This window comes from Carcharodon carcharias, chromosome 10 (assembly GCF_017639515.1).
Source record: "Carcharodon carcharias isolate sCarCar2 chromosome 10, sCarCar2.pri, whole genome shotgun sequence".
Classification (NCBI taxonomy): Eukaryota; Metazoa; Chordata; class Chondrichthyes; order Lamniformes; family Lamnidae; genus Carcharodon; species Carcharodon carcharias.
This window is the reverse complement of record NC_054476.1, coordinates 145655900-145680281: the sequence shown is the minus strand read 5'-3', so window position 1 is coordinate 145680281 and position 24382 is coordinate 145655900. Positions and strand designations below refer to the sequence as shown.

The 24382-nt window shown below is 42.4% G+C and overlaps 1 protein-coding gene across 5 annotated transcripts in view; it reads right to left on the bottom strand.

Moving 5' to 3' along the window:
- The window catches only part of bcas3 (BCAS3 microtubule associated cell migration factor), a 1011809-nt gene extending 990944 nt beyond the window's left edge, over positions 1–20865 (bottom strand). For 3 of the 5 annotated variants that reach the window (XM_041197205.1, XM_041197207.1, XM_041197208.1), the window contains exon 1: positions 20747–20865. The gene's annotated coding sequence lies outside the window, so the exon portion shown is untranslated. Of the gene's footprint in view, positions 1–16301; positions 16869–20746 lie in introns of those variants that run through there. The other 2 variants (XM_041197209.1, XM_041197206.1) reach the window with 2 other exon arrangements.
- Positions 20866–24382: the final 3517 nt, after the last annotated feature.

Genomic DNA, 24382 nt, shown 5'->3' with positions numbered 1-24382 from the left:
CAACTTTCTGAGTCACAGCAGCATCATCTGCAAGAAAAAGGAATTATGGGAGGGGGAGTAATGTGTCCCAAAACTAAAAAATTATTTCACATTGATAATTGGCACTCTACAATACAAGCAGAATGATAAAAGGAAAATCTCGGGCTAGTGTGCTAACACTGAACTTCACCTCCCTATCACTCGGTGTCATGCAACAATAAGTAGTCACTCAAATTTCTGTAAAGAGCAACAGTGGAGTACTGAAATCAACCCAATGGCTAGAGAAAGTGTTTTGGGCTGCACAATAGTAGGATGAAGTACTAGTGGTTACAGATTGGTCTCTAGAGGTGTGGGTAATTTGAAGTAATAAATTAAGACACAGAAGCAGCATACTGGCACAAGAAATGCTGCCAATTTAAGTGAGACTTTTCCTTCTAGTTGATGGTCCTCCTCGCTGTCAAAAATATTTTTACAAGTGTCTCCTTTCATGTACCTGCACCTCTCCCACTCTTGGTCTCTTCCTTCAGCCTCTACAACTCATGCAAATTCTAAAACAAAAACAGAATTACCTGGAAAAATTCAGCAGGTCTGGCAGCATCGGCGGAGAAGAAAAGAGTTGACATTTCGAGTCCTCATGACCCTTCGACAGAACTAGGTGAATCCCAGGAAGGGTTGAAATATAAGCCGGTTTAAGGTGGTGGTGGTGGTGGTGGTAGTGGGGGGGCGGGAAGAAGTGGAGGGGGGTAGTGTGGTTGTAGGCAAAAGCAGTGATAGAAGCAGATCATCAAAAGATGTCACAGACGGCAGAACAAAAGAACACATAGGTGTCGAAGTTGGTGATATTATCTAAACGAATGTGCTAATTAAGAGTGGATGGTAGAGCACTCAAGGTATAGCTCTAGTGGGGGTGGGGGAGCATAACAGATTTAAAAATATTTAAAAATAATGGAAATAGGAGGGAAAAAGAAAAATCTATATAATTTATTGGAAAAAAAACAAAAGGAAGGGGGAAGAAACAGAAGGGGGGTGGGAATGCACGAGGGAGAGACTAAACGTAAACTGGGCGACTGCTTTGCAGAACACCTGCGGTCTGTCCGCAAGAATGACCCAAACCTCCCTGTCGCTTGCCATTTCAACACCCCACCCTGCTCTCTTGCCCATATGTCTGTCCTTGGCTTGCTGCATTGTTCCAGTGAAGCCCAACGCAAACTGGAGGAACAACACCTCATCTTCCGACGAGGCACCTTACAGCCTTCCGGACTGAATATTGAGTTCAACAACTTTAGGTCTTGACCTCCCTCCTCCATCCCCATCCCCCTTCTGTTTCTTCCCCCTTCCTTTTGTTTTTTTTTAATAAATTATATAGATTTTTCTTTTTCCCTATTTCCATTATTTTTAAATATTTTTAAATCTTTTATGCTCCCCCCACCCCCACTAGAGCTATACCTTGAGTGCCTTACCATCCATTCTTAATTAGCACATTCGTTTAGATAATATCACCAACTTCGACACCTATGTGTTCTTTTGTTCTGCCGTCTGTGACATCTTTTGATGATCTGCTTCTATCACTGCTTTTGCCTACAACCACACCACCCCCCTCCACTTCTCTCTCTCACCCCACCCACCCCCCCACCCACCCCACCCCACCCCCCCACCCCCACCCCACTCCCACCCCACCCCCCCACCATCTTAAACCAGCTTATATTTCAACCCTTCCTGGGATTCACCTAGTTCTGTCGAAGGGTCATGAGGACTCGAAACGTCAACTCTTTTCTTCTCCGCCGATGCTGCCAAACCTGCTGAGTTTTTCCAGCTAATTCTGTTTTTGCTTTGGATTTCCAGCATCCGCAGTTTTTTGTTTTTATCATGCAAATTCTAGTTCATTTTCTCTTAATCCATCATATCCCCTCTCCCAAGATAGAATCAGCACAGGTAAGGATATGAGCAGAATTGGAAAAACACTAATGTTTGAGAGTCAGAGTTGACTGCTTCATGATACATTCATAATGGAAGCTGTTACAGCAGGAGCTCAATTTGACCTGCTACTCATTAATGACCCAGATATTGTACTAAAATTGAAGTTGTGGCAATCTAGAGGGACAGACAGCAAAAACAGAATGATTAAATTCAGTTTGATCTGGGATTTGGATATTCCAAAGACAAATGAGTTAGTTATACAACTTTAAAAATGGCTAATTTCAAAGAAATGAGGGAACAACTCAATCAATTGATTGGGGGAGCGAAAAGCAGAATACTTGTGGATGCTGAAATTCTGAAATAAAAATAGAAAATGCTGGAAACACTCAGCAGGTTATGGCAGCATCTGTGGAAAGAAACAGTTAACGTTTCAGGCCTGTGATCTTTCATCAGAACTGGGCAAAGTCAGAAATGCAACAGGTTTTGAGCATGGGGTGGGTGGGACAAGAACAAAAGAAAGGTCTGTGATAGGGTGAAAGGCAGGAAAGGTTGAATGATAGAAGAGTTAGTCTTCCAGGGCCAAAGACAATGGTGATGGGTGTAGAAAAGAAACAAAAAAAAGTGTCCAGAGCAGTCGTGCTACTGACCACAAGCAAAAAACAAGAGTAAAACCAAAACATGCAAAGAATAGGAACCAAAACGGGCACCTGTTGTATTAAGCCATTCAGGACTAAAAGGATTAATGTGTAACCGGGGAAACAGTGTCACCCACATGACGATGTAAAGGGAATCACATGACTAGTTGTAGTCTGAATGAAGAAAGCTCATGGCGTGGACTGAGGAGCTTACTGTCTTGTATATATGTGCATAGTTATGTTCTACAGTAAATAGTTACTGTCCAGACTCCATGCCTCTGAACCTCTTCCTTAGACAACCACAAAAACATACAATATGGCAGCAGCAGGTGAAGGACCCCGAAATCTAAGAAAATAAAAACTGAAAAATTTGCAGTCGGATCTGAAAAAAATGCACCAAAACGGAAGGCTTTGATGAAACAGTTGGAAATCCTCAGGAAAGCTCCATAATAGACATAGAGGCTGGGTGGTGTCTTGCAATATTTAAGGCAAATTTCAAACCGAACAGTGCATTTTTTGGGTTTAAACGCATCCCAGACATGCTTTTTGTCCCAACTCTCAAACTGGCTAGGGTTACAACCATTTTCAGGCCTCTTGTCATTAACCCCATCTTTTTACTGGAATCTTCATCTAACATTTGGTCGACCTCGAAATTTGGCCACCATTGAATCCTCTATCCGTTATTTCACAGCATAATTGTTTGCATTTGCTAAGAAAGTGGCAAGGAATGACCGTTTCCCCAGAAATTTTTATAGGGCAGCAGCCATTTGATCTAGGAGAGATTCTTTCCCCTGGAACTGAACCCATTAGTACTAAAAGACTATCAACATGGGAAATGCGAGCACAGTCCAGTAATTTAAATGTCATCACCGATTCCAGAATTTCAAGTTCAAATCTCCAGCACCATTTATCAAAACCCATGATATATTCTTCCACGGACTGATCATCTGATTTCCTAAACCTATCAAAGATCATCCAAGCTTCATATGCTTCCAATAACTCATCCTTCTTGTAAAACTTATCCAAAAATTGTAACAGAAGGTTCAATCCCTCTTCATGATCCAAATCATACACTTTCCGCTCTGAAAATACTTTCCTCCTTAACTTATTTTTGGCTGGTAATGATAACGCCAAAGCCATATCTTGCTTTTCTCGGGGTATACAAGTAACTAGGGTCCACGCTTTAACTTCAGCCTTCCATTGCTGATAAGGTTCAGAGTCAGAAAAAATTGGTGGATAGTCAAAGTTTGCAATTTTGCACTGTCCTTCCACTATTCCGTAACTTAAATTGTCAGTAACAATACACTTCTTTTCCCTCAGAGGATTGAGACAATAATCTTCATATACAGCAATCAATCAGCAAAGCTTAAAGTTCATCCTCTGCTACCATGTTATTCACAATAAGAGGTTGTGGTGGAAGAATTAATCCAGGCTGATCTTTTGGTTCAAGCTGGTTTATTTTCAAGACAATTCCTCAGTGCTACTAACTTCCAAGTAGCTTCCACACAAAGGGTTCCAGCTATATATTTTTATTCTATTTAGATAGGATAATCAATGCCCATCACCTGTTTAACTAGCAATTGTCTTTAACCAGGTGATTGTCATGCAATGTGATTATTTATACACTGACACTGACAAGGCATCAATTAATCATCTGACAAATTTGAGGAGGTCATAAAATTCTTTGACAGCTACTTTAACCTATGGAGTAACAAAACTTTGGAAAGAGCAAAGTTTCAAAGAAGGGCCCAAAAGCCTGCAGAACCTGTGGACACCTTTGTCAATGATTTCTATCAGTTGGCTGAAGGCTGTGAATATGGTGATCTTAAGTCTGAGCTGATATGAGACTGCATAGTAGTCGGGATAACTAATGATATTCTTTCTGACTTGCTTCCATCCAAAGAAGATCTAACTTTGGAGAAGGCAAGATAAACCATGGTACAGAACACCCCAAATGACATTACAACTCATTAAACAACAAAATGCGAAAGACACTCCAAGGCAAAGAAGACTGTATGCGATTAAAACTCAAGATGCAGTAAACCACGCCAGCGCAGTGGTGCCAAAAAGCCTCATAGGAACAAATAGTGTCCTGCAAGCACGGCAGGATGCTTCCACTGTAAAAGGCTGGGACACTTTGGGAAAATGTGCAGATCAAAAAATCTCTAAACATACAGAGAATCACCAGAGAATCTTTGCACAAAAAGCCATCCACGAAATAGAAGTCACACCAAGACTAAAAACTTTCTAGATGAGATTAAAGATTCCAGATATACCTTCTGAAATGCTGACACATGCATCAATGGGCACATTACTAATTTAAAATTAGACACTGGAGCAAGTTGACAGTCCTGTCTGATTGAGAACCGTGGCTAGTTAAACAATCTCTACAGCCACCTAAAACACAGTTGTACGGACCAGAAGGAATCAAGCTTCAGGTTGCAAGCAAAGCTCCAATATAAGAACAACCAGATATGGGAAATGTTGTATGTGCTTCACATCCAAGAATTTCTCTTCTGAGCAGGAAAGCCTGTGTCAGCCTCAACCTCATCCAAAAGATCAAAGAGATTAACTAGCAAGGATCTGGTTCTGTTTTTAAAAAGGCTTTTCCAAAACTATTCACCGAATAGTTCAACTATTCAACTGAAGACTGAATACAGCATAACACTGAGAAACAACCAAACCCGTGTGCCTGTTTACTCCAAGAAAAATACCGCATCCGCTTATGAAATACAACTGCAATTTGACAAGATGACCTATATGGGAGTCATCTCCCCATTACTCAGCTGACGGAATGGTGACCCAGGATGGTCCCGGTTGTAAAACCAAACAGTGTGTGTGCATTTGTGTCAACCTGACAACTCAACAAGGCTATGGCAAGGAAAATCCACCTGATGCCCTCGACAATCAACAGCTTGACCAAGCTCTCCAAGGGTACCATGTTCTCAAAACTTAATGCCAACAGCAGCTACTTGCAGATACCATTAGATGAAAAATTGAAGTTGCTGACAACTTTTATCACCCCATTCAACAAATTTTGTTTCAATCATTTGCCCTTCAGCATTGCCTCGGCACCCGAGATTGTTCAGTACACATTGTCGGCCATCTTACAAAGCCTAAAAGGAGTCATCTGTGATATGGCTGAAATCGTTGTCTATGGAATGACTGTCAAGGAACACAACATGAGACTCAAGGCCGTCTTGGATGGCTTGAAGGAAGCAGGATTAACACTGAATGATAAGTGCAAATTCTCTGAGACCTCCATTTGGTTTTTAGTTCATATTGAGAGCAACAAAGACATAATAGCAGACCCACATAAAACGAATCAGTGAATTTCCGACCCCCATCCTCCATTCCAGATCTCCAAAGGTTCCTGGGTATGGTAAACCAACTCACGAAATTCTTGCCAAACCTAGCACAAGTCACAGAACCCTTATGACACCTACTGAACAAAGCCCAAGCTTGGTGTTGGGATGCATACCAGGATACACATTCCCCCAGATCAAAGACATGCTGCTCTCACCAGATATACTGGCTCACTACGACCCATCCCTGCCAACCACAATCGTATCAGATGCCTCCTCAATAGAACTAGGGGCAGTCCTGTTCCAGAGCAACTGAATGGACGCTGCCAACAAGTATATTAGGCATCTAGGGTGCTATCAGACATAGAGATAAGATATATGCAGTTATAGAAAAAAAGGCTCTCGCAGTCACGTGAGCTTGTGAAAAGTTCTCTAACTGGATCATTGGGCTGAGAGTGGTCATCAGATAAATCACAAACCGTTAGTCTCACTACTGGATGAGAGGAAACTCGCCAATGCAACCTTCCCCCCGCAAGAATTCAGAGATTCCACTTGCACTTTGCTTTCGAGGCATATACATCTAGCAGAAAGTATCAAACTATTGCGGACACACTGTCCAGGGCTACAGTCAACCATCCCATGACACATATTGTTAATCTGGTCAACGAGGTCGAGTCCTATTCCCAGTGTGTGACAACACAACTGCCAGCGAGCTCAAAGAACCTGCAACAGATACACCAAGACAGATGCAAGATGAAGAGTGCATTCACATCCATCAACACTGCATTCGAGGACGGCCACTGCAGTGTCCAGGTGGCATTATCATGAAAATATACCTTGAACAACAGAACCACTTCACCATAATTGATAATCTGCTGGCATATGGTGACTGTTGGTCATTCCCGTCTCACTTCGACTAGAGGTTCTGGAATTAATTCACCAAGGCCACTTGGGCATCACAAAACAAGAGCCCCAGTCTGCAGTATGGTGGCTGGGAATATCAAGAGGATTCAAAGAGATGATTTTAAACTGCCAGGTGTGTGCGCTGCACAAAGCAGTCCAGAGGGAGCTCCTTATCCCCACAGAGTTCCCTACCATACCGTGGGAATGTTTGGGAATGGATATATTTATGCACAACAGTAAGTCCATCCTCATCATTGTCAGTGGATCAAGGTGAGGCATTTACACACAACAACCACAGAATCGGTCATTAGGTCATTGAAAGACATCTTTGCTTTAAGTGGCATTCCGGATCAGGTAGTGTCCGACAATAGCCTGCAATTCGCTAATGACTACTTCATTCATTTTGCCGAGAGCCACGGATTTCTGCAGCTCACCACTCAGCTGATTCTGAATTACTCAGAATCTAATTGGGGAGGTGGAAAGGGGCATCCTCACTTTCTTGAAGAAAAATGACGACTTTCCAATGGCACTCTTGAAATGTCAGTTCACTCCACTGCAATGTGGATTGGCAGCTAAAGGGCAAAAAACGTTGTACTGAGGTTCTCATGCTGCCTGTGAAATTAATCCCAGGGATGGCAGTCCAGCACTATCAGAAGGTTTAAGGCTGAGAATAGTCCTACAGAAAGCAACAAACCTCCACTCACAAAAGACGGTACCGTACCAGAAACCTGACCAAGCTAAATGACAGAGACAAGGTTTAGATCAGAGACCTCTGCAGAGACGTCACTGTCCTAAGGGATGAAGATCACCAACAGTCTTACTTGATACATACCCGAGAAGACACAATAAGAAGGAACAGAAGTCTTAGCTGCATTCCTCAAGGAGAACCTTCTATCATACATTTGGGCAAACCAGGTGTAGAACCTCAAACATATAAAACATTAAATACTGCAGCTTCTACTGAAGAACAGCCAAGTCAGAACAAAGAGATCCAAGTTGAGACTACCAATCCACGAAGCTTCAAAAGAACACGATCAGGGAGTAGTGAAAACTCCAAACCCTTTAAACTTGTGAAGACAGCGACTTGGGGTAGAAGGGATAGCTTGTCAATATAAATGTGAATATATTTGCATAAAGACTTGGGGAGGGGTTGTACTATTTGAGTTTTCAGGACAGAAAGGGTTAATGTGGGACTGGGGAAACAGCACTGCCCAAATGATGATGTAAAGGGAGTCACATGACTAGTAGTCAGCTGGTGGTAGTCTGAATGGAAAGAGTTCATGGCTTGGACTGACGAAGCCTACTGTCTTGTATATCTGTATATAGTTATGTTCTACAATTGTTACCATTCAGACTCTATGCCTCTGAACCTCTTCCTTAGACAACTACAACAACATACAACAGCACCAAGATTATGGTCTGAAATTGCTGAACTCAACGTTGAGCCCAGAAGGCTGTAAAGTGCCTAACTGAAAATGAGATGTTGTTCCTCAAGCTTACACAGCTTCATTGGAACAGTGGAGTGGTCAGCCTATAGTAATAGCTAGAATCACTGTCAGTACTTCAACATAAGAGGGTAGCCAGAGACCAAATGAAAATAGCTGCTAACCAAAATAAGAAAATCTTGCATTTATATATCACCTTTGACAACCACAGGATGACCCAAAGCGCTTAATAACCAATGAAAGTGTGGTCACAGTTTTAATCTAAGAAATGCAGCAGCCAATTTGGGCACAGCAGGGTGTCAAAGCATTATGATAATGACCAGATAATCCTTTTTGGTGATGTTGGTTGAGGAATAAACATTGGTCAGGACACCAGGAAGAATTGCCATGCTTCTCTTCAAATAGTGCATTAGGATCTTTTGCATCCACCTGAGTGTAGACAGGGCCTTGATTTAACTTCTCACCTGAAAGTCAGCACATCAGACAGTGCAGCACTTTATTGGTACTGCACAAAGAATGTCAGCCTAATATGTGGAAAAAGAGAATAAGCCCAAGACAGTAAACATTGAGTGATTTCTTTCTTCAGTCATCACAAAGGAAGACATGAGCTTGATGCTCTCCTTGCAGATATCCTGAGGTCATCAAAAACCCTGCATGACCTTTAATTCCAAATCCGCCACAATTTAAGCTTCACTTTAACGGGGACTTTGTGGTGAACTGGATTAAATAAATGATCGTTCACCATATGAACATACGAACATACAAATCAGGAGCATGAGTAGGCCTTAAGGTTCCTCAGGCCTGCTCTGCCATTCAATAAGTTCATGGCTGATTTGATTGTGACCTCAACTCCACATTCCTGCCTACCTGCCATAACCTTTGATTCTCTTGTTAATCAAGAATCCATCTGTCTCTGCCTTAAAAATATTCAATGACCCTGCCTCCACTGTTCTCTGGGGAAGACAATTTCAAAGACTCAGGACCCTCAGAAAACATTTCTCATCTCCGCCTTAAATGGGAGAGCCTTATTTTTAAACTCTGTCCCCTGGATCTAGCCTCTCTCAGAAGGGGAAACAGCCTCTCAGTATCCACCCTGTCAAGTCCCCTCAGAATCTTATGTGTTTCAATAAGATTCATTCTTCTAAACTCCAACAGATTTGGGGCCAAGCTGTTTAAACTTTCCTCATAAGATAACCCCCCCCCCCCCGCCCCAATCTCAGGTATTAGTCGAGTGAACCTTCTCTGAACTGTTTCTAACGCATTTATATCCTTTCTTAAATAAGGAAACCAAAACTGTACAGATGTGGTCTCATCAACACCCTGTACAGCTGTAGCAAAAATCCTTACTTTATACTCCATTGCACTTGCAATAAATACCAACAGTCCATTTGATTTCCTAATTACTTGCAGTACCTGCAAACTAACTTTTTGTGATTAATGTACCAGGACATCCAGATCCGTCTGTCTATACCTTAGATTTCTGCAATCTCTCGTCAGTTAAATAATATACTGGTTTTCTATACTTCCTGCCACGTTGTACTCCATCTGCCAATTTTTTACCCACTCACTTGATCTATCTATATTCGTTTGCAGGCTCCTTATGTCCTTTTCACAACTTACTTTCCTATTTATCTTTGTGTCATCAGCAAATTTAGCAACCATACATTTGGTCCCTTCATCCAAGTTATTGATATAAATTGTAAATAGTTGAGGCCCCAGTGCTGATCTCTGTGGCACGCCACTTGCTACATCCTGCCAACCCAAAAATGATCCATTTATACCTACTCTCTGTTTCCTGTAAGCTAACCAATTCTCTATCCATGCTATGACCACAGAAAAGTTACAGCACAGAAAGGGGCCATTCAGCCCAGTGTGTCTGCACCAGAAAAAAATGTGAAAAAAGAAACTAGCCACTCATTTTTAATCCCACTTTCCAGCACCTGGTTGATAGCCTTGCAGGTTACAGCACTTCAGGTGGAGATCTAGGTACCTTTTAAATGAGTTGGGCATTTCAGCCTTAACCACCAATTGAGGCAGTGAACTCCAGACACCCGCCACACTCTGGGTGAAAAAGTTTCCTTATGTCCCCTCTAATCCTTCTACCAATCATCTTATATCTATGTCCCCTGGTAATTGACCCCTCAGCTGGGGAAACAAGTCTTTCCTGTCTACCCTATCTAGGCCTCTCATAAATTTGTACACCTCAGTTAGGTCACCCCCTCAGCCTGTTCTAAGGAAAACAACACTAGGCTATCCAATCTTTTCTTAGAGGCGCAATTTTCCAGCCCTGGCAACATTCTTGTAAATCCCCTCTGTACTCTCTCCAGAGCAATTATGTCCTTCCTGCAATGTAGTGACCTGAACTGTACACAAAATTCCAGCTGTGGCCTAACCAGCATTTTACACATTTCCAGCTTTACAGCCCTGCTTTTGTATTCTATACCTCATTCAATAAGAAAAGCATTCCTAATGCATCCTTTACCACTTTATCCGCCTTTCCTGCCACCTTCTGGGATCTGTGGACATTTTTTTTTTATTATTCATTCATGGGATGTGGGCTTTGCTGACTGTACCAGCATTTATTGCCCATCCCTAGTTGCACTTGAGAAGGTGGTTGTGAGCTGCCTTCTTGAACCGCTGCAGTCTGTGTGGTGTAGGTACACTTACAGTGCTGTTAGGGAGTTCCAGGATTTTGACCCGGTGACAGTGAAGGAACGGTGATATATTTCCCAGTCAGGATGGTGAGTGACTTGGAGGGGAACTTCCAGGTGGTGGTGTTCCCATGTGTCTGCTGCCCTTGTCCTTCTAGGTGGTATTGGTTGTGGGTTTGGAAGGTGCTATCTAAGCAGCCTTGGTGAATTCCTGCAGTGCACCTTGTAGATGGTATACACTGCTACTACTGTGCATCAGCGGTGGAGGGAGTGAATGTTTGTGGATGTGTTGCCAATCAAGCGGGCTGCTTTGTCATGGACGGTATCAAGTTTCTGGAGTGTTGTGAGAACTGCATCCATCCAGGCAAGTGGAGGGGTATTCCATCACAGTCCTGACTTATGCCTTGTAGATGGTGGACAGGCTTTATATGGTTAGTGCAGTTCAGTTGGCCAAACGAGCTGAATTCCAGCGTGACGTCACACGCTTGACATCAAGGAAACATGTGACCTGGTATGGCATCAAGGGGCTCTGGCAAAATTTCAGTCAATGGGAATGATGAGGTAAACCCTTCACTGGCTGGAGTCATGCCTAGCACAAAAATTATGGTTGTGGTTGTTCGAGGCCCATCATCTCAGCCCTGGGTCATCACTGCTGGAGTCCCTCTGAGCAATGCCCTAAGCCCAACTATCTTCAAATCTTTCAACAATGGCCTTCCCTCCATCATAAGGTCAGAAGCGGGGATGTTTGCTGATGACTGCACCATGTTCAGTACCATTTGCAACTCCTCAGATTGTAAAGAACATTTCTTTTTATTTCTGTCGGACTGTGGATTAAAATTACAATGGCTACAGTTTGAAAGATATGTCTACTGGAACAGGGTGAGAGATATATACAATGTTGCTGTCCTGGAACAGAGTGTGCCATGAGAGACAGGATGATACTGAGGAGTCTGGCCTGACAACATTTTAATTGGCTTCTGACCAGGTGACGAGATTTGTGTGGGAGCAATGCAGCAGAAAAAGCTCCTAGCCTGAAAAGAGAAAAGACCTAAAACTTCTTTCTCCTGAGTGTGTAAGATTCCAGTAATTCTACAATAACAGCTTGTTGTTTTTTTTTTCTCCTCATATTTCTGTAACCTGCTCTCTCTCTGAAAAACCCCTGTCAAGAGGAAAATGGGAAAATCACTATTAGATACATTAAAATGCTCAACCAGGGAACTAAAGACTGAAAGTGCTCAGAAGACCACCTTGTGTAATCAACAAAGAACTGAAAGGGGTTTGGAAGACATCGATCAAAATTAAACTATCAAATCCAGTACTCCAGAATTGGTGCTATTGAACTGTTTTATCCCACCCTTAAAATCCATGTTTTTGTGTGTCTTGTATGTGAGTGTATAGGGATTTAAGAAGGGGTAGAGTTAGGTTATAGAGTTAGAAATTAGAAGTTCATATTTCTTTCGTTTCCCACTAGCTCAAGACAATTTGTTCAATAAACAGTTATTTACTTGTTAAAGTTTACAAACCTGGTGCTCATATTCTGTTAACCTAAATTGAACAATTTTGATCAAAACTTTCACATTTGTTATGGCTCGGGGAGCAGTGGGGCTTGACATTGCAGCGCACTATCCCCAGTGAGTTATGACAAAGTTTGGGGGTCTCAGGATATTTTGGAATAGAAGACAATGATGATTTGGGTGTAGATTTAGTAAGTAATAAAAGCTAAAAGGAAACACCAGGTTTGTACTGTCAAAGATAAGATGGCACTGGAAACTGCTAAAGCTTTCCCGCAGGTGGAAGAGATGTCCTTGACAATTTTACAAGGGATTCCAAAAACCAGGTTAATTGAATTGGCAAGTAAATTAAGAGTAAGATTGCCTGGCAGAGCTGGGAATGCAGAGATAATCAAAGAGATAGCACAGCATTTAAAACTGGAAGGAATACCTAAGAGATCGTGTCCTCCAAGGGGTGATTCATTGGAATGGGCTCAAATTCAGTTGCAAATAAAAAATTGGAACTAGAGGCAGCAGAAAAGGAAAGAGAAAGGGCACTCCAAAGGGAACAGGCAGAAAGGCAGGAGAGAGAAAGAAAACAGGAAAGGGAATTAGAAATGGCTAAGTTAGAAAAGGAGGAAAGAGAAAAAGAGAGAGACAGAGGATTCCAGCTTAGAATGCTGGCAGTTAAAAAAGAGACACCAGTAGGTGATGTAGGACTTTTTTCCAGATCAGAACCCAGTGGGGAGATGTTTGAATTTGTACAAGCTCTTCCAAAGTTTGAGGAAAGGGGTGCTGAAGGATTCGTTATCTTTCCTTTAGACAAAAACCCTTTAAATCTCTCATCTACTTTATTCGCTTCAACTGCATTCACAGCGATGGTTACCTCCAGATCCTTATTTGTAGTTAAAGCTACAATGTGATCTGTGGCATTTTCTTTTAGAGTGCCCTTTTCTGACTCACTCGTACGAACTCCTTGCAACTTCCAGCATTCTGAACGAATGTGTCCTACTTTATAACAATGGAAACACTTCGGCCTTTGAGTTTCACCTCCACCCTCAGTACCTTCCTTTCTGATCTGAGAAGATAGATAAACAGATGAACTGGGCAAAGGAGAACTGGGCATTGCCCATGCAGAGCAAATTGACAGGTAGAGCACAGGAAATTTATGCTTTACTGTGAGAGGAGGTTTCTAGGGATTATGATGCGGTGAAAAAGGTGCATATGAGTTGGTCCCTGAAGCATACAGACAAAAGTTTCAAAATTTAAGGAAACAGCCTGGGCAAACTTACTTTGAATTTGAAAGGGTTAAGCAAAGTAGTTTTGAATAGTGGATACGAGCATTGGGAATTGAAACTACCTATGAAGTTCTCAGAGAGACCATCCTCTTGGAAGAATTTAAAAACTCTCTACCTTCTGTAATAAGAACCCCTATTGAAGGCCAAAGGGTTGCAACTGCTAGACAGGCAGCAGTAATGGCTGGCGATGATGAGCTGATCCATAAAACTAAACCTTTTTTCCATCACCCCCATAAATTTAAGAAGGATAGAAAATGGGAGAGTGAAAGGAAGACAAGTAGACAGGGTAAAGAATGAATAGCTGGGAATAACTTAAGATCTCCTCCTCAGATCAGAAAGGAAGGTACTGAGGGTGGAGGTGAAACTCAAAGGCCGAAGTGTTTCCATTGTTATAAAGTAGGACACATTCGTTCAGAATGCTGGAAGTTGAAAGGAGTTCGTACGAGTGAGTCAGAAAAGGGCACTCTAAAAGAAAATGCCACAGATCACATTGTAGCTTTAACTACAAATAAGGATCTGGAGGTAACCATCGCTGTGAATGCAGTTGAAGCGAATAAAGTAGATGAGAGATTTAAAGGGTTTTTGTCTAAAGGAAAGATAACCCCTTTTTAATCAAATGATGCAGCTAAACCTATAACTATATTAAGAGAGACAGAAACTGCTCAAACTCTTTTGCTGAAGAAGGACCTAGTTTTCCCTCCAGAGAGTTCAATGAAAACTAAAGTATTGGTAAACAGGATAAGTGGAGAGTATATCCAGGTTCCATTGTACAAAGTGCAATTGGAGTGTGACTTGTTGTCCGGATTGGTGGAAGAGAGGCTAAAGAGACGGAACAGTTACAAGAACAAGTTCCTGGTATTTTTCCATTGTGTGTGGTGACCAGAGCAATGGCTCAGCAAAGTTCCATCACCAAAAGTTAGATGTTAGAGTGGCCAAAACTTTCTTTAAGGATGAGGATAATTCAAAGGAAGTGTTTGGCATGTCTTCATTAATTGAGGCTCAGAAAGCAGATCCAGAATTAAAAAGTTAGCACAGTCAGCTCACACTGAAGCTAAGGCGGAAGCAGTTCCAGAGTGCTATTACATTAAAAACGGAGTTCTGATGTGGAAGTGGAGACACCCTCACAAACCTGCGGATGAGGAATGGACAGTTGTTCATCAGATAGTAGTACGACCCTGATATCGTAAATAGATATGCGAGTAGCACATGAAATTCCTATGGGAGGACATGTAGGAATACGGAAAACCCAAGCATCGATAAATAGACATTTTACCTGGCTAAGACTTCATAAGGACATAGTGCAATTTTGTAAAGCGTGTCACACATGTCAGGTAGTAGGTAAACCTTAACATGTAATCAAACCTGCACCTTTAATACCCATACCGGTTTTTGAATAACCATTCAGTCGGGTATTAGAAGATTGTATAGGACCATTACCCAAAATGAAAGCAGGATATCAGTGTATCCTTACAATCATGGATATGACAATACAATTTCCAGAAGCTATTCCTTTAAGGACAAAAACAGCTAAGGTGGTAGTGGAAAAGTTAATTCAGCTTTTCACTCGTTATGGCCTATCAATTGAAATGCAATCTGACCAAGGTTCTAACTTCATGTCTAAAATTTTCCAGGATATAATCAACAGTTTAGGTATCAAACAACAAAATTCCACTGCCTATCATCCACAGACACAGGGAGCTTTAGAGAATTATCATCAGACTCTCAAAACCATGATTAAGACCAATTGCCATGAATACCAAAGGATTGGGACAAAGGATTAGATTTCTTACTATTTGCTGCTAGAGATTCTCCAAATGAATCTACTGGATTTAGTCAATTTGAATTGATCTATGGTCATGAAATAAGAGGCCCATTAAAACTGATTGAGGAAAAGTTCCTAAAGCAGAAAGATGAATCCTCCACGTTGGATTACGTGTCCATGTTTCTAAAAAGACTCATAGGAGCATGAGAGCATTTAAAAATTTCACAAGCAAAAATGAAAGAATGGGCAGATAAACATGCTACAACTAGAATGTTCCAAGCAGGAGGTGAAGAATTGGTATTATTGCCTTTGCAGGGTGAACCCCTGAAAGTGAAATTTGGTGGCCCCCACAAGATAGTTAAGAGGGTTAGAAAGGTGACTTATCTGATAGATACTCCTGAGTGTAGGAAGAAACAACAGTTATGTCACATAAACAGGTTGAAGCAATATCATCGCAGGGAAAATGATACAAAAGGGCAAGTGTGCCAGGTGGTAGGAGTAATGGAGGATGACAGAGACAGCAAGGTAGAAGGAGAAGTAGATAGTGCACAAAGTGAACCTGCTACAATTCGACTAGCCAATACAAAAATACTGGGACAGTTAGACACTAGGTTCTCATATTTAGAGGAAGGACCAAGGGAAGATCTAACAAGGTTATTTAGGAAGTATAAGGGAATTTGTGGGGATACACCGAGATGTACTACATTAGCTAAGCATGATGTGAACGTAGGAAACTCAGTGCCGATAAAACAAACATCTTTATTGGCTGAATCCAGAGAAACAAGCTGGAGAATCAATTAAGCCTAGCCAAAGCAACTGGAGTTCACCAGTAGCATTGGTTCCTAAGACGGATGGATCAACTAGATTTTGTACAGGCTACAGGAAAGTGAATGTAGTAACGAGGACAGATTCTTACCCAATTCCTCGGTTAGAAGATTGCATCGACAGGGTTGGCATAGCCTCATTTCTTTCTAAAGCTGGTCCATTGAAGGGGTACTGGCAAGTGTCATTGGCATCAAGGGTTAAAGAAATGTCCGGCTTTGTTACACCAAGTGGATTGTATCAATGTCGAGTCATGCTATTTTGGTTTAAAAACGCCCCAGCTATATTCCAGAGCCTGATGAATCAAGTCGTAGCTGAAGTACATAACTGTGGTTTATTTAGATGATGTCATAATATATAGTAACACATGGGAAAAACATGTAAAGCAATTAGAGGACCTGTTTAAGCAATTGCAGTTAGCTAGCTTAGTCATAAATCTGGCCAAAACTAAATTGCAAAAGCAAGGGTAACTTACCTAGGTCACATCGTAGGACAAGGGCAAGTGTTGCCAAGAACAGAAAAAGTGAATGCTCTAATAGAATTCCCCATTCCTAAAACTAAATGAGAAATCATGAGATATTTGGGAACGTGTGGGTTTTATAGCAGGTTTGTGCCTAACTTCACACAATAGTTGTACCTCTCATTAATTTGTTAGGAAAACAGGCAAAAGTGGTATGGTCAGCAGAATGCCAATCAGCCTTTGAAAAGCTGATGGCAATCTTAATAAATAAACCGGTGTTGGCCGCCCCTGACTTTACCAAACCTTTTAAAATGGCAATTGATACTAGTGACATGGGGGTAGGTGCACTCCTATTACAAGATGATAATTTAGGGAAAGAGAAGCTGGTGGGGTACTTTTCCAAGAAACTAAATCAATATCAGAGGAAGTACTCTACAGTAGAAAAAGAAACTCTAGCATTGTTGTTGTCTCTTCAACACTTTGTTATCGTGTCGGACATAAACTTCAAAGAAACACTAATCTACACTGACCATAATCTGCTGGCGTAAAATGAAAAGTTTAAAACTCAAAACATGAGACTGTTTAGATGGAGTCTATTGTTTCAACCATTCAATGTAAAGATTGCTCATACTGCTGACAAAGATAATGGGATCGCGGATGCATTGTCCCAGGTGTAAAATACTGAAATAAGTTAACGGGGTAAGAAATGCTGAAGATTGTATAAGGTTGTATAAGGGGGGAGGAAGGATGAATGGAAGTAAATCTTGTGTTGTGTTGTCCATGTGTCACATACCTTGTGACGAAACGCATTTTTGAAATGGCGTTTCATCTCTTTTAAGGATGGAGGCATATAATAAACATATCTTTTTATTTCTGTTGGACTCTGGATTAAAATTACAATGGCTGCAGTTTGAAAGAAATGTCTACTGGAACAGTGTGAGGGATATATACAATGTTGCTATCCTGGAACAGAGTTGCCACGATAGACAGGATGGTGCCGAGGATGAGTCTGGTCTAATGAGGAACAGCCTTGCAACATTTTAATTGGCTCCTGACCAATTGTTTGTGGGAGAGCACTGCAGCAGAAAAATCTCCTAGCCTGAAAAGAGAAAAGACCTAAAACTTCTTTATCCTGTGTATGTAAGATTAAAGTGATTCTACAATAATAGCTAGCTGGTTTTTCTTTCCTCATATCCCTATAACCTGATCTCTCTCTGAAAAATCCCTGTCAAGAGGAAAAGGGGAAAATCACCGTTAGAGACATTGAAAAGCAAGTGCTCAACAATGAACTAAAGACTGAAAGTGCTGGGAAGACCACCTTGTGTCATCAACAAAGAACAAATTTGGAAGATATCAATCAAAATCCATAGTCCAGAATTGGTACTTTTGAACTGTTTTATCCCACCCTTAAAACCCATGTTTTTGTGTGTCTTATGTGTCTTGTATGTGTGTGCATAGGGATTTAAGAAGGGGTAGAGTTAAGGTTATAGAGTTAGAAATGCACTGTTCATATTTCTTTCTTTTGCCACTGATTAAAGACAATTTATTCAATAAACAGCTACTTGCTTGTTAAGCTTACAAACCAGGTGCTCATATTCTGTTAACCTAACTTAAACAATTAGGTGGTTTAATCAAACTCTTCACATTTGTCGCAGCTCAGGGAGCATCGGGGCTTGACATTGCAGCGCACTATCCCCAATGAGTCATGACCAGATACTGAAGCAGTTCATGTCTGCATGCAACAAGACCTGAATAACATTAAGGCTAGGGCTGAAAAATGGCAAGTATAAATCATGGCACACAAGTGCCAGGCAATGACCATCATCAACAAGAAAACAGTCTAATCACCTCTCCTTGACATTCAATGGCATTGCCAGCGCTGAATCCCACACCATCAACATCCTGGGAGTCAACATTGACGAGAACTAGACCAGCCACATAAATTCTGTGGCTGCAAGAGCAGCTCAGAGGTTGGCCACTCTGTGGTTAGCAGCTCACCCTTTAACTCCCCAAAGCTTGTCCACCATCTACAACGCACAAGTCAGGATTGTGATGAAGCGCATAACTCCAACAACACTCAAGCTCAACGCCATCCAGGAAAAAACAGTCTACTTGACTGGCAACTCATCCACAACCTTAAATATTTACCCTTTCCACCACAAGGTGCACTGCAGCAACTAGACAAAGTTTCTCCAAAAGCACCTTCCAAACCTGCGACTTCTTCCACCCAGAAGAACAAGGGTGGAAGGCACATGGGGACATCATTACCTTCAAGTTCCCCGCCAAGTCACACACCATCCCAATTTAGAAATATATCACTGTTCCTTCATCATCACTGAGTTAAATTCCTGAACTCCCAATCTAATAGCACCATGGGTGTACTTTTACCACATGAACTACTGTACTGAACTTCTCAAGGGCAATTAGGAATGAGCAATAAATGCTGGCCTAGCCAGTATCACCTTTTCCCATGAAAAAGAAAAAGTATATATTTAAATGCGTCTCTTGTTTTAGAGTCCATTACTCTCATCCGATCATGATAAAGGAGAGGACTTTCAGCACAGTGCATGTGCGTCACTAGGGCTTGAAATTACAAACATGACACATTCCTCCTTTTTTGGGAGTCCAAATCAGAGATGCTTTCCAAAGCATAGTTAATTAATAATCAAGTGCTTGAACAGTCCAGGATGTTTACATACACTTTGTTGAATATTGCAGAGGTCTGGAAGCAGAAGAATCAGTTAGATGTGGCAAAAGATAATCAATAATAAGGAAGGAAATTACTATGGTACTACTAAGTGGCCGTTTTCGGAAGTTTGTAAGGGAGCATCGGTTGGCCAGCAGTGTTAAGAGACTGGGCAACAGAAAACTTCTGCATCCAGAAGATGATTGAAACTGCCCAGAGGGGAACATTAGAATAAAATGATCAACTGTCCAAAATTCAAAGTGAAATGAAACAAGTGCAGAGCTCAAAAATATTCCTTTGTCCTGACTTTTCTCAGCTATAACCAGACTATGTAAATGAAGCAAAATGTAAACAGGACACACGACAAAGTGCAACGACATTGCAATGTGGGTATATTAATGAAGTCTATACAACTATGGCAATAAACATCTTTTGTAAATACCTACACAATGATAGCCCTACTAATTGATCTCCTGTAGTTTTACACATGGAGAGTAAAGCCCAACTGTATTCTACAAGTGAAGCATTGTTAGAGGGCAGGAGAATGACTGGGTTGTGGTGCATAGATGTAACTGGGAAATAGCTAGATCACTTTCTTGAAACACATTAAATTTCTAACATTTCCCAGTTTTCCCAGGGCAGAGACAATAAAAGTATCCCCTTCGACATGTCAGTTGTGGCAGTATTCTTGCCCAAGTCAGAACACTGTGGCCTTGAATCATGCTCCAGACTTGAACACAAGATCCAAGACTGACACTCCCACTGCAGTACTGGGGAAGCGCTGGACTGTCAGAGGTGCCCTCTTTCAGATGAGGTGAGGTGTTAAATAAATTGCCCATCTGCCTTCTTAAGTGAACATGAAAGATTCCATGGCCACTATTTCGAGAAAGAGCAGCAGGATCTCTTCCCAGTGTCCCTTATTAACCCTCAACCATACACTAAAAATAGATGATCTGGTCATTGGCACATTCCTGTTTGTGGGAGCTTGCTGTGTGCAAATGAGCTATCACGTTTCCACATGACGACTTCAAAATAAAATGACTTTATTGGCTACAAAGCACTTTGGGAGATCCTGGGCAAGGAGATGTAGAAATGTTAAGTTCTTGCCTTTCTTTAACAAGAAGAAACAATAAGGTGCCAGATAATTCATTTTTAATGATATAATGATTTGTAATAAAGGACTGTCCTTCCCTCAGGTAAAGAGATGGAAGAACCAATGACCAGGCTGAGCTTTAACTGTCCACACTGAATCTCCAGGCAGGCTGAGGGCAATCATCACTGGGATCCTCATAAACAGGGGCAAAGCACGGCCGCGGCCTTCCCCCTTTTCTAGAGATTTCTCTGAAAAACCCACTCTTTTAAATCTTAATGGATTTTAAAATCTGATACAAACCCAATCGCCTGCTCACTGTCGATCTCCACTCTGCAGTCCTGATAACAGCGAAGGAAAGATTAAGGGGGGATGGGTGAGAACACAACAAGCCGGGACTTGAATGATTGACACCCACAACCACCAACAAGCTCTAGGATTGACCCATCATCCGCCCTCCAATAGGTGGTAATCACTTATTGTAGCCAATCGGCGCCGACTGGGGGCGGGACATCCGCTCTCCGCCCCCACGAAATCGGGCCTAGATTTAAAGTGATATGATGCCGGCTTTGATCGTCGGAAGTTTGAATTTCAGTCACTTTCGGTCAGCGATTGGTTATTTCGTGTGACATTGGGTCATTTCAAGCCGTGAATGATTAATTATAGTTAATGGCGGATAGCTTGTAAGCTCGCGACCGACCGTTAATCGCGAGATGACTCTCGGTTTTGTTTACAATGATTTCTCGCGAGTCTTGGACCAAATCTCGCCGGTAGTCCATAGCCTGACGAGGACAGAATGGAGATCACCCTGCTGGAATGGAGATCAATCTTAAGATAAAAACAAAAACAGAATTACCTGGAAAAACTCAGCAGGTCTGGCAGCATCGGCGGAGAAGAAAAGAGTTGACGTTTCGAGTACTCATGACCCTTCAACAGAACTGGGTGAATATTAGGAGAGGGGTGAAATATAAGCTGGTTTAAAGGTTGGGGGGGGCGGTGGTGGGTGCGGTTGTGGGGGCAAGCAAGCAGTGTTAGGAGATAATCAAAAGATGTCACAGACAAAGGAACAACGAGGTGTTGAAGGTGGTGATATCTAAACGAATGTGCTAATTAAGAATGGAGGGCAGGACACACAAGGTACAGCTCTAGTGGGGGTGGGCTGGAAAGACTAGCAGGGCATACAAGATTTAAAAATATTGGAAATAGGTGGGAAAAGAAATCTATATAAATTATTGGAAAAAAACAAAAGGAAGGGGGAAGAAACGGAAAGGGGGTGGGGATGGAGGAGGGAGTTCAAGATCTAAAGTTGTTGAATTCACTATTCAGTCCGGAAGGCTGTAAAGTGCCTAGTCGGAAGATGAGGTGTTTTACCTCCAGTTTGCGTTGGGCTTCACTGGAACAATGCAGCAGGCCAAGGACAGACATGTGGGCAAGAGAGCAGGGTGGAGTGTTAAAATGGCAAGCGACAGGGAGGTTTGGGTCTTTCTTGCAGACAGACCGCAGGTGTTCTGCAAAGCGGTCGCCCAGTTTACGTTTGGTCTCTCCAGTGTAGTGGAGACCGCATTGGGAGCAATGAATGCAGTAGACTAAGTTGGGGGAAATGCAAGTGAAATGCTGCTTCACTTGAAAGGATTGTTTGGGCCCTTGGACAGTGAGGAGAGAGGAAGTGAAGGGGCAGGTGTTGCATCTTTTGTGTGGGCATGGGGAGGTGCCATAGATAGGGGTTGAGGAGTAGGGGGTGATGGAGAAATGGACCAGGGTGTCCCGGAGAGAACGATCTCTATGGAATGCCGCCAGGGGGGTGAAGGGAAGATGTGCCTACCGACTCCCACAACTACCTCAACTACAGCTCCTCACACCCCACTTCCTGTAAGGACTCCATTCTATTCTCAGTTCCTTCGCCTCCGTTGCATCTGTTCTGATGATGCTACCTTCAAAAACAGTTCCTCTGGCATGTCCTTCTTCCTTAACTGAGGTTTTCCACCCACAGTCGTTGACAGGGCCCTCAACTGTGTTCAGCCCATCTCCCGCGCATCCGCCCTCACGCCTTCTCCTCCCTCCCAGAACCATGATAGGGTCCTCCTTGTCCTCACTTATCACCCCACCAGCCTCCACATTCAAAGGATCATCCTCTGCCATTTCTGCCAACTCCAGCATGATGCCACCACCAAACACATCTTCTCTTCACCCCCCCCCGGCGGCATTCCATTGGGATCGTTCCCTCCGGGACACCCTGGTCCACTCCTCCATCATCCCCTACTCCTCAACCCCTACCTATGGCACACCCCTGCCTATGCAAAAGATGCAACACCTGCCCCTTCACTTCCTCTCTCCTCACCGTCCAAGGGCCCAAACACTCCTTTCAAGTGAAGCAGCATTTCACTTGCATTTCCCCCAACTTAGTCTACTGCATTCATTGCTCCCAATGCAGTCTCCACTACATTGGAGAGACCAAATGTAAACTGGGCGACCGCTTTGCAGAACACCTGCGGTCTGTCTACAAGAAAGACCCAAACCTCCCTGTCGCTTGCCATTTTAACACTCCATCCTGCTCTCTTGCCCACGTCTGTCCTTGGCTTGCTGCATTGTTCCAGTGAAGCCCAATGCAAACTGGAGGAACAGCACCTCATCTTCCGACTAGGCACTTTACAGCCTTCCGGACTGAATATTGAATTCCAACAACTTTACATCTTGACCTCCCTCCTCCATCCCCACCCCCTTTCCGTTTCTTCCCCCTTCCTTTTGTTTTTTTCCAATAATTTATATAGATTTTTTTCCCACCTATTTCCATTATTTTTAAATCTTGTATGCCCTGCTAGTCTTTCCACCCCACCCCAACTAGAGCTGTACCTTGAGTGCCCTGCCATCCATTCTTAATTAGCACATCCGTTTAGATATCACCACCTTCAACACCTTTGTTCCTTTGTCTGTGACATCTTTTGATTAGCTGCTCCTATCACTGCTTGCTTGTCCCTATAACCACAACCACCACCCCCACCCCCCCCCCCCCCCCCCCCCCCCCCCCTTAAACCAGCTTATATTTCACCCCTCTCCTAATATTCATCCAGTTCTGTTGAAGGGTCATGAGGACTCAAAACGTCAACTCTTCTTCTCTGCCGATACTACCAAACCTGCTGAGTTTTTCCAGGCAATTCTGTTTTTGTTATGGAGATCAACCTGCCGGAATGGAGATCAAGCCCCGCAATAGGGATCAATCTGCTGGAATGGAGATCAACCTGACGGAATGGAGATCAACCTGACAGAACAGAGATCAACTTGACAGAATAAAGAGCAACCTGGGAGCATAGAGAGCCATAAAAGGAAAGTACTGGGAATACTCAGGTTTGTCAGCATCTATGGAGAGAGATACAGAGTTAATGTTTCAAGTTGAATATGATTCCTTCAGAACTGAAGGAGGGTAGAAACGTGATGGGTTATATACTGGAAGGAAGGACAAAAAGGAAGGTCTGGAATAGGGTAAAGGGTGGGAGAGAAAAGAGACAACCAGAAATCCCCAGACCAGAACATTTTCAAGGTATGCATTCCTGGAAGAAAAGTGGCAATAAATTGAACAATAAAATAAAGCAAACTAAAAATAAAGTATTTGAAATACTCAACTGGTCTGGCAGATGTTTTTATTTCAGATTTCCAGCATCCATACTATTTTGCTTTTATTTAAGTGTTTAATTCACGTCCACTTCTCTTCCAAGAACGCATACCCTGAAGTCATTCTGGTCTTCAGGATTTCCGGTTATCACTTTTCTCTCCTGCCTTTCACCCTATCCCTGACCTTCCCTTTTGTTCTTCCTTCCCCTCCTTTCTTTCAACACACATCACATTTCTGCCCTCCTACAGTTCTGAAGTCATATTTGACTGGAAACATTAACAGTTTTTCTCTCCACAGATGCTGCCAGACCTATTATTTACAGCATTTCCTGT